The sequence below is a fragment of the Triturus cristatus genome, chromosome 3_1, assembly GCF_964204655.1.
Source record: "Triturus cristatus chromosome 3_1, aTriCri1.1, whole genome shotgun sequence".
Classification (NCBI taxonomy): domain Eukaryota; kingdom Metazoa; phylum Chordata; class Amphibia; order Caudata; family Salamandridae; genus Triturus; species Triturus cristatus.
The window spans coordinates 209098045-209107896 of NC_140583.1; positions in this window are offsets into that span (position 1 = coordinate 209098045).

Consider the following 9852-nt stretch of genomic DNA (forward strand, 5'->3'; position numbering starts at 1 on the left):
GGAGGGGGCCACCAGGAGGTTGGTGGTGCCGCAGAAGTACAGAGAGTTCATCCTGACTTTGAGTCATGATATCCCCTTGGCAGGACATTTGGGACAGCCAAAGACATGGAACCGGTTGGTGAACCTATTTCTACTGGCCCCTTATGTCTGAAAAGGTAAAGGAGTTTTGCAGCTCCTGTGTCACCTGTCAGGCCAGTGGCAAGGCAGGGGGCAAGACAAAGGCTCCCCTAATACCACTGCCAGTGGTTGGGGTTCCTTTTGAAAGGGTGGGGATGGACATTGTTGGTCCCCTGGACCCACCTACAGCATCAGGGAATAGGTATATCTTAGTGGTAGTTGACCACGCCACTAGATACCCTGAAGCCATACCTCTTAGAACCATTGATGCTCCTGCTGTGGCTAGAGCACTGCTTGGTGTGTTCACCAGAGTAGGTTTTCCAAAAGAGGTGGTGTCAGACAGGGGCACGAACTTCCTGTCCAGCTATCTGACTGCTATGTGGGATGAGTGTGGTGTCAACTACAAGTTCACCACCCCCTATCACCCACAAGGAAATGGTCTTGTTGAGACATTCAACAAAACCCTAAAGGGCATGATAAATGGGTTGTCAGAGAAACTCAGGAGGAGATGGGATGTTCTCCTCCCATGCTTACTGTTTGCCTACAGGGAGGTGCCACAGAAAGGGGTTGGTTTCAGTCCCTTTGAGTTGGTGTTTGGACACCCTGTGAGGGGGCCATTGAGCCTGCTAAGAGAGTCTTTAGAGAAGCCTCTTAAGGAAGCAAAGGACAATGTGCTTGATTATGTGCTAGGCCTGAGATCTAGAATGGCAGAGTACATGTACAAGGCAAACAGGAAACTGGAGGCCAGCCAGGAGCTCATAAAGCACTGGTATGATCAAAAGGCTGCTATGCCTGAGTATACTCCAGGACAGTTGGTGTGGGTGTTGGAGCCTGTGGCTCCCAGGACCCTCCATGACAAGTGGAGTGGGCCCTATCCAATCTTAGAAAAGAAGGGTGAGGTTACTTATTTGGTTGACCTTGGCACCCCCAGGAACCCTCACAGGATCCTGCATGTGAATAGATTGAAACCCCACCATGACAGGGCAGACATGATCATGTTACTGGTCACTGATGAGGGTGTGGAGGAGGAAACTGAGCCTGTGCCCGACCTCCTCTCCACTAATGTGCAAGATGGGTCAGTGGAGGGAGTTGTGCTCTCTTCCAAATTGACAGACCAGCAGCACAGAGACAGTAAGCAGGTGCTGGAGCAGTTTGCTTGCCTGTTCTCTTTGACCCCAGGCATCACTGAGTGGTGTGTGCACCACATGGACACTGGTGACAGCCTGCCTGTCAAAACTAAACTGTACAGGTTGTCTGACCATGTCAGAGCCAGCATTAAAGCTGAGGTTGCTAAGATGCTGGAATTGGGGGTAATTGAACCGTCTGAGAGTCCATGGGCCAGTCCAGTGGTGCTGGTACCTAAACCTAATCCTCAGGGGGGACCCAAGGAGTTAAGGTTCTGTGTGGACTACAGAGGTTTGAATGCAGTCACAAAGACTGACGCTCACCCTATACCTAGAGCTGATGAGCTCATTGATAGGTTAGGGGCTGCTAAGTACCTGAGTACTTTTGATTTGACTTCAGGTTACTGGCAGATTGCCCTCACCGATGGAGCAAAGGAGAGGTCAGCATTCTCCACACCAGAGGGACATTATCAGTTCAAGGTAATGCCCTTTGGATTAAAGAATGCACCTGCCACCTTCCAAAGGTTGGTGAACAGGGTCTTGTCTGGGTTGGAACAGTTTAGTGCAGCTTACCTGGATGATATAGCTGCATACAGTTCTACCTGGGGGGATCACTTAAACCACCTAAGGGAAGTGCTTCAGGCCATGCAGCAAGCAGGCCTGACTATTAAGGCAAGCAAGTGCCAAATAGGGCAGAGTTCTGTGGTGTACCTGGGCCACCTGGTAGGTGGGGCCATGTACAGCCTCTCCAAGCTAAAATCCAAACTATTTTGGATTGGACAGCTCCTGTTACCCAGACTCAGGTCAGGGCATTCCTTGGACTGACAGGGTACTATAGAATGTTTGTTCAAAATTATGGGACCATTGTGGGGCCCCTAACAGAACTGACTTCTAAAAAGAGGCCCAAAAAGGTGATTTGGACCCCAGAGTGTCAGAAGGCTTTTGACACTCTGAAAGCTGCTATGTGTTCAGCACCAGTGTTACTGGCCCCTGACTATACAAAAGAATTTGTAGTTCAGACAGATGCTTCAGAGCAAGGGATTGGGCAAGTGTTGTCACAGCTAAATGAAGGGGGCCTTGATCAGCCAGTTGCCTTTATTAGTAGGAGGCTTCTTCCCAGAGAGCAGAGGTGGAGTGCCATTGAGAGAGAGGCTTTTGCTGTGGTGTGGTCACTGAAAAAGTTCAGACCCTATTTGTTTGGGACTCACTTTCGTGTTCAAACTGACCACAGACCTCTCAGGTGGCTCATGCAGATGAGAGGGGAGAATCCCAAGCTGTTAAGGTGGGCCATTTCCCTACAGGGAATGGACTTTACAGTGGAACACAGACCTGGGGTTGCCCATGCCAATGCAGATGGACTTTCCAGGTTTTTCCACATAGCTGATGAGGACTACCAGGGTGTAGGTTAGTAACCCATCACCTTTCGTTTTGGGGGGGCTATGGTGCAAAGTCATCCTGTGCCCTGGGCACCCCCCCAACTTTTTGCTGACTGGAACTGGTGGTAACTGACTCTGACTGACCCTGGGCTCTGCCTAACCAGGCCCAGGGCCAGTGCCAAGCTGAAAGGAACACATTAGATGTATATAATATGGCAGGGGATTGAAACTACCTAGAGGTCCCCAGTATCCTGGGGCATGGCAGTTTAGAGGCCAGCAGCTTTTCTGCACTTGCATGTGTGCTCTGCTGAAGCCTGGGGTCCGTTTAAAACCAGCCCTGGTTGCCAGGACTGCTTTTAAAAAGTACAGAGCTGCTCAAATTCGACTTTGATGCTAGAAAACCTGGTTAAGAAAGATCTGCAATATTTCTGCAGATTCAGAACCTCTAAAGTCTCCCTAAGTTGCACAGGGGGTGGGGGTCCTGTAGAGATTAGGGAAATACTTATAAAATATGTTTTTATAAGCCCTGGTGCTAGAAAACTGACCCAAGTCATTTTCCCCATTGCAAACCCCATGGCCCATAGGTTAACATGGTAGGAAGTTAAAGATTAATAAATATTGATAGGAGAGGACTAGCCGGACCATTCAAAGACTTCCCAGAATGGTAGTAGTAAATCCAACAATATTATATTGTTGAATTTCTCCTAAAGTGTACATACAAGAAGTTATAAGACTTTCTTGTTTGTAGTCCAAATTCAGCCTTCCAGTGGTCTGCCCTGATTGGTCAGAGTTAAGTGGATTAGCCAGGCTGCTTTGAAGAGGTGATAAAGAACCACTCTGCTGGGATGGCAGTGTGCTGGTCTATAGGTATGCCAGGCCAGGAGGTGAAGTCGTAAACTATGCTCTTCAAAGGCAGAGGGGAGGCCTGGGTTTCAGTTTCACTTTGACACTCTTGACCCAGAGTCAGGGCTAGGCTTAAGGAAGGTATGTGCAGATGGTAGGGGGAGAGTCCATGGAAATAAGCCATCCCAGGGGATGTGTTTAGCCAGCTCTTACCTCCTTGCTGGAAAATCAGCCATTATGGATTTGGAAGAAAGAGGCACACTGGGACAACATAATGCCACACTCTGCCGGATGTGGTCATAACTATGAGGAGGTACCCTGCTTTCATTGGTCAGAAGTGACCTGTGGCTTGACCCAGAGAATTGTGAATAAGTATCTGAGAGGGGCAGAGCCCTCCAGATCTGCTGCTTGAAACTTACTTGAAGCAAGACGTGCCCTGCTGCGAAGTTCTGCTGTGCAAAGACTTCTAAGGCCTGACCTCTGAAAACTGCGCCATTTGAAAACTGCAGCCCTGTGGATTACCTTGCTTCAAAAGGACTAAGAAGTAGACTCCCTGCAAGCTACAGGTTAACAGAGCTCACCTGGACATCCCCACAAAGAATCCCCAGCCTGGAGTACCAGTGGATTTGAAAGGGTTTTGTTCAAGTGGATTGCGGAATTGAAGTTTCACACTTTCAAGGACCCTCTTGGAGATTCCAGAACCTTGGACTGCGTGTTGGATACTTTGGGACCCGCAAGCAGAACTTCAGGAAGGAGTTCTAACTGGACCTAGCCTGCTGGAGAAGGCTACACTACACAGTGGTGAGACATTCTCCAGAACCGTTTCTAAAGGTGTGTCCCTGTCAGAGAAAACAAAATGACTAAAAGGGGCACTGTTGGTTTCTAAGCACTAGAAAGTGATTAATCTTTAAAAATTCATAACTCTGGTTCCCTACAGTGGATTCTTTTCGTTTTGGTGTCATTTAAAAGATAATAATATTACATATTTTTATAAACTGGTGTTGGATTTTTATTTTGTGTTGTGTCTTAATTATTTACTGAAATGGTGTTTTTGAATGCTTTACATACCTGTCTTTGAAGTTAAGCCTGTCTGCTCGCAGCCACGTTACCAAGGGTTGAGCATGGGAATAATTTTCTAAGACCTATGCTGGGTCCTATTATGTGTTAGTGGCCTTATTGCCAGTGGCAGACCTACATTTGCCCCTACCAATAACCCACCTTCCAACACCAACTAATAGGAATATGAAGGCACACCGCGTGAGCATGAGTAACCGATCTGCAATGCAGGTTGTGCATTGTCCAATAAATCACCTTTAAAATGAACAACAATCCTTCATTTATCTAAAGAGCTTCGAACTCAAAGAATTCCAGTCACGGCCCTGAGGAGAAGCCCCTGATTAAAAGGGCTTTGAAACGCTTTGGCACCTTGTTCACCAACAGGGGACTATGTGTTTGAAATAATGCAGCATAGGTTATAGGTTGCTTATAAAATATATCCCTGTTGGGTGGTTGCCCTGAATCATAGGCTTTGGGCAGCTGTTGATGATCTCTGCTTACGACTGGTAGCAGTGTATATTTGTATATATTTGTGATTACATGTCAATGTTGAACAGTCATTGGATGATGTTTTCTGTGTAATGTGGATTTTTGTCTAAATTCATTTATGTCTAATTGTAGATGAAATATAATATGTGTCTTGTATACGTTTTGTAAATAATGAGAAGTGTGCATTGTTGTTCCTTATCCAACACCAAAAAATCTTTTTGTGGACATAACAAAAATATTTAAATATTGATATGATTAAATCATTGGCTCATTATATGTAATAGTTTGGTCTTTTAGTGATTGATAGTAGTTGAATGTCCAGCTAGCTTTTTTCTTTTTTGCAAGCCCACTAGTAGCATTTGAGTTACCAGCCCTGACACACTCAGTGCACTTTAGTAGGGACCTACTGGTGAGATAAATATGCCAATCATGGATAACCAATCACCATAACAATTTACACAGGGAGCACTTGCACTTTGGCACTGATCAGCAGTGGCTAAGTGCCCAAAGCATCTAAACCAGCAAAAACGAGATCCAGCACAGTGTCAAGAATACAGGAGGTAGAGGCAAAAAGTTAGGGGAAACCATGCCAAGGATGCCAGGTCTAACAGGTAGCAAACACAAATGCCCCATCCCGGAGTGAAGTGAAGACCAAATACAATGCAGTTATCAGCCACCTTAAAAGGAAAGTCCCCCAAAAGTAAATGAATTTGCCAAAGATATTCAGAGTCCAACAGGAACCTAAGGAATCAGTCCATGTATCTTTTGAGCAATTGATGCAGGTATACAGGGAACACAGAGGCACGAATGACCCACTTGGTGAGGGGGGGGGGGGATTATTGCATCCTTTGTGTATGGACCGCGACCTGAGATTTGTTCCCAGATAAAATAGGGTGTACTCTGTTGGTAATTGTAGCCTCTGGATGAGATTCCACACTATGCTAAACATTGCAGTGACACATTAGAGACTAAGCAAAAGGGATTGAAAGAGAGGTTAATGGTTGCACAGAGACCAAGTTGACGCAGAATGGGGGAATGAGAGACATGAATATGACCGATACAGGATTTGACTTTGATGCAAGCAGTGGATTGACATGCTATGCCCTATAGAGGGAATTTACCAGTGCAAGGGAGAGGATGAGGAAATGCAAATGGTACAAACATTAGTGCTTTAAAGAAAGTTATCCCATGTCCAATAAGGTCAGTCACTGGGGTTGTTGGCATAATCCTGACTGGACACAGATTGATGCACAAGCAGCCAACCTCATGGTTCAGAAAGGAATCCAGCAAATGCCTAAACCTCAGATGAATTGCAAATTCCTGAATTCTAGGCTGCCCAAAGCTCAGTTTGCACCCAGGTAGATGCAGAACGGAAATCCTCAGTTGCAACAAAATCCCAGGATTCCACAAATTTCATTGTCAAACTTAGGCTCCAGAGATCCCCGCAAGTTTGATACCTACCCTAGACGAGAGAGACAAATGTGAGTACAACTGCAATTGTGTAGATGTTAGCGGATTGTGCAGGAAACCAAGACCAGACATACTGGATCTGACCCTTACTGAAGCAGACCAAATTTTGTTTGTTGATGGGTCATGTTCAAGAGACAGACATGGTATTTTGAGAGCAGCCTATTTGGTCTGCACTTTGAGCAGTGTTGTGGAAGCTTCCCACTTGTGCCATGAAACCTCAGCTCAAGTGGCCGAATTGATTGCCCTTACGAAAACCTGCTGTACCTCTGACTGACTGAGAGTCACCATCTACACCGATAGCCAGTATGGCTTCAGGGTTGTGCATGATTTCAGCCAATTGTGGTCCCAGAGAGGTTTATTAACTTGATCTGGTTTGCCGATTAGGAACAATTTGTACATACTGAATCTGGTAAATGCTCTGCAATGGCCATAATAAATCGCAGTGGTGAAATGTGCTGCGCATAAGAATGGGTGAGGGCTTTGTCACCTATGGGAACTGATATACAGATTAAATGCCCTGCTATTGTGCTCTTGTGACCAGCACATTCAACTTCGGCAAGGCTTGTAGAGAGGGAAAGATAATTGTGAATATGCTCCAAAATATATTGAAAACGTTCAATGAATTGAGAGAGTTGCAACATGAAACCCATCCGACTGAGAAAGACAAATGGAAAAGGCAGGATGCATGAAAGATGCTAGCGACATATGGGTGTCAAGGGCTGGGAAACATATACTACCTGATTCCATGTTGCCCACCATGTGAGACATATGCATAGCCCAACCCATGAATGTAGGGATGGTATGGTCTCAACCTTCAAACGCTATTGGTTTAGCCCCCATTCCTGAAATTTGGCTGAGAGCCTCTGCCAATGGTGCCTTGCGTGCCAGAAACTAATTGTTGGAAAAAAGGTTGGGGTGACTTTGAGTCACATTGGTAAATCAGATGGCCTATTTAACCATCTGCAGATTGACTTCTTGGAGATGCCCTAATGCAACCAGTTAAGATATATATTGGTGGCTGTTTGATTGTTCTCTCGTTGGATCGAAGTGTATCCCACCAGGAGATGTGACAGTTTGACAGTTGCCAAGCTGCGATTGAGGAAGTTTTCCCCTTGATTCAGCATGCCAGTTCACCTCGAATCAGACCAAGGGAGTCACTTCAAGAACAAAGTAATACAGTTGTTATGCACCATCATAGAGATTGGACAGAGATTTCATTGCAGTTAAAGACCAGAAGCATCAGGAGTGCCAAAGAGGGTAAATGAAATGCTCAAAGCAAAACTGGCCAAGGCATGTGCCTCCACATCATTCAAATGGCCTGACGCACTTCTGCTGGTGATTATGAGCATCTGAAGCACTCCGTTATGAAGGACAGGACTCTCCTCCATGAAGTTCTGATGGTGAAAGCCATGAGAAACCCTTCAGTTCCAGCAGCTGCTCTTGTCAACATTACAGATAACTTGGTGCTTAAATATTGCAAATGCTTGGCTTATGTGATGCATTCTGTCTCTCATCAGATCGATGTTCCCACCCCATCCGTGCATCCGTAAGTGCTTTATCATGCCTTGATTTGAACCCTGGAGTTTGGGTTCATGTGAGACGGGTTGTCCCCAAGTCATGCTTGAAAGAACGCTGGAGAGGGACCTACCAAGTCATCTTGTTGACCAATACGGCTGCGAAGTTTGCTGGTCTGTTGAACTGGATACACACTTCCAAGGGTAAAAAGGGTAAGACGAGCAGAGAAAGAGGGGGCTTCTTCCAGCTCCTCGAGTCCACCTCCATTTGAAGTTTCAGATGCCCCTGAGAAAGAGGACGACAGCCTATCTGAAGCTCCACAGCCTGCAGCAGAGCAACACCAACCTCAAGAGCAGAGTCAAAGCTCATATTGTACTGCCACTGCAGATCAACACCGCTGACTGAGATTATGAATCCACAGAAAAGACGGAAACATCTGGGAAGCAGAGACTGAGCTGCCTGGAACAAGTGCTTCAGATTTTGAGAGAGGAGTCGGAGAGACTGTGATAGTTGCCTGTGATTCAGAAATAATCAGAACCCCTGAGGGACGGGCACATTCCGAAGACTGTTCATATCTTCTAGCTTCTGCAGCGGAGGGTGTGGCTTACTTTTACCTGCTGCTTTCTTATGCATTTGTCTGCAGTGTATTCTTAAATTTGTTTTACAACCAGTGTTCAATAAAATTGTTTTACTCAAATTATGATTGTCCATGAAAAAATTTACCATTTAATAGAGAATCTAACCTGTGTCTTTGGGTAACAAGGCATGCTTATCGTTTTTCCAAAGCCTTCAAGCGAATGATCAAGCGTGAGAATATGAGGAAATTCTTTACCCCATTAACAAATGCCAACCTTACTAAAACCAATGCACATGAACTAACTTGCAAAATTAGTCAATTTGAAAGGACCTTTGCAGATGAGCTGAATGACAAGATCAGAACATAAGGTAAGGAAAAATGAAGGAAGAGAGACTTTGGCCACAGGCAGGATGTTTGCCGAGATAGAGTTGAGCATTAAGGATGTATACTATGTTATGTTATGTTAAAAGGTTTGTAGAGCGCGACAGCTGCCTCAGCTAAGAGGCGTCTCGGTGCTAAGCAACAAAAGAGCAGCACGCACAAAAGCGCCGGAGGCCTACAAGGGAGGAAACAGGAATGTCTTAATGGTTTTCCTAAAGTGAAGATAATTAGTAAGCCCACGGATGTGGGCCGGCAAAGAGTTCCACAGAATGGCAGCTCTATTACGAAAAGAGCGCTCGACTGCATGGACTCTTCTCACCTGGGGGATCACTACCAGACATTGTCCCATGGATCGAAGTGATCGTGTAGGAGTGAAGGTAAAAGAAGGTCAGACAAAATTTGTGGGGATGCCGATTTCAGAATTTTAAAGGCAATACACAGTGCCTTAAACTCAATTCGCCTGGCCACAGGCAACCAATGGAGGCGACGAATAGTGCTAGTCACTGTACAAGTTCTGCGCAAGCCCAGAAGAGATCTTGCGGCCGCGTTCTGGACTCTCTGTAGCCTTTGTATTTCAGATTTATTAGCTCCCAAATACAGCGAGCAAGCATAATCGAGCCTAGACAAGATCAGGGCCTGAATAATGACCTGCCTGGTCGTAGCATCAAAAAAGGCCAGGATAGATTTGAGCCCGCGCAACAAACCGAAACAAGTTCCTGCCACCTTTTTTGTCTGAATCTGAAAATTAAGTGAGTTGTCTATCCAGACCCCCAGGTTCTTCACTACAGGCTTAGGGATGGGAGCCGTACCTAAGCTCTTGGGCCACCACAGCTCACTCCAACAATCATGGTTCCCTCCCACCAACAACACTTCTGACTCGTTGGTATTCAGTTGAAGACAGTTG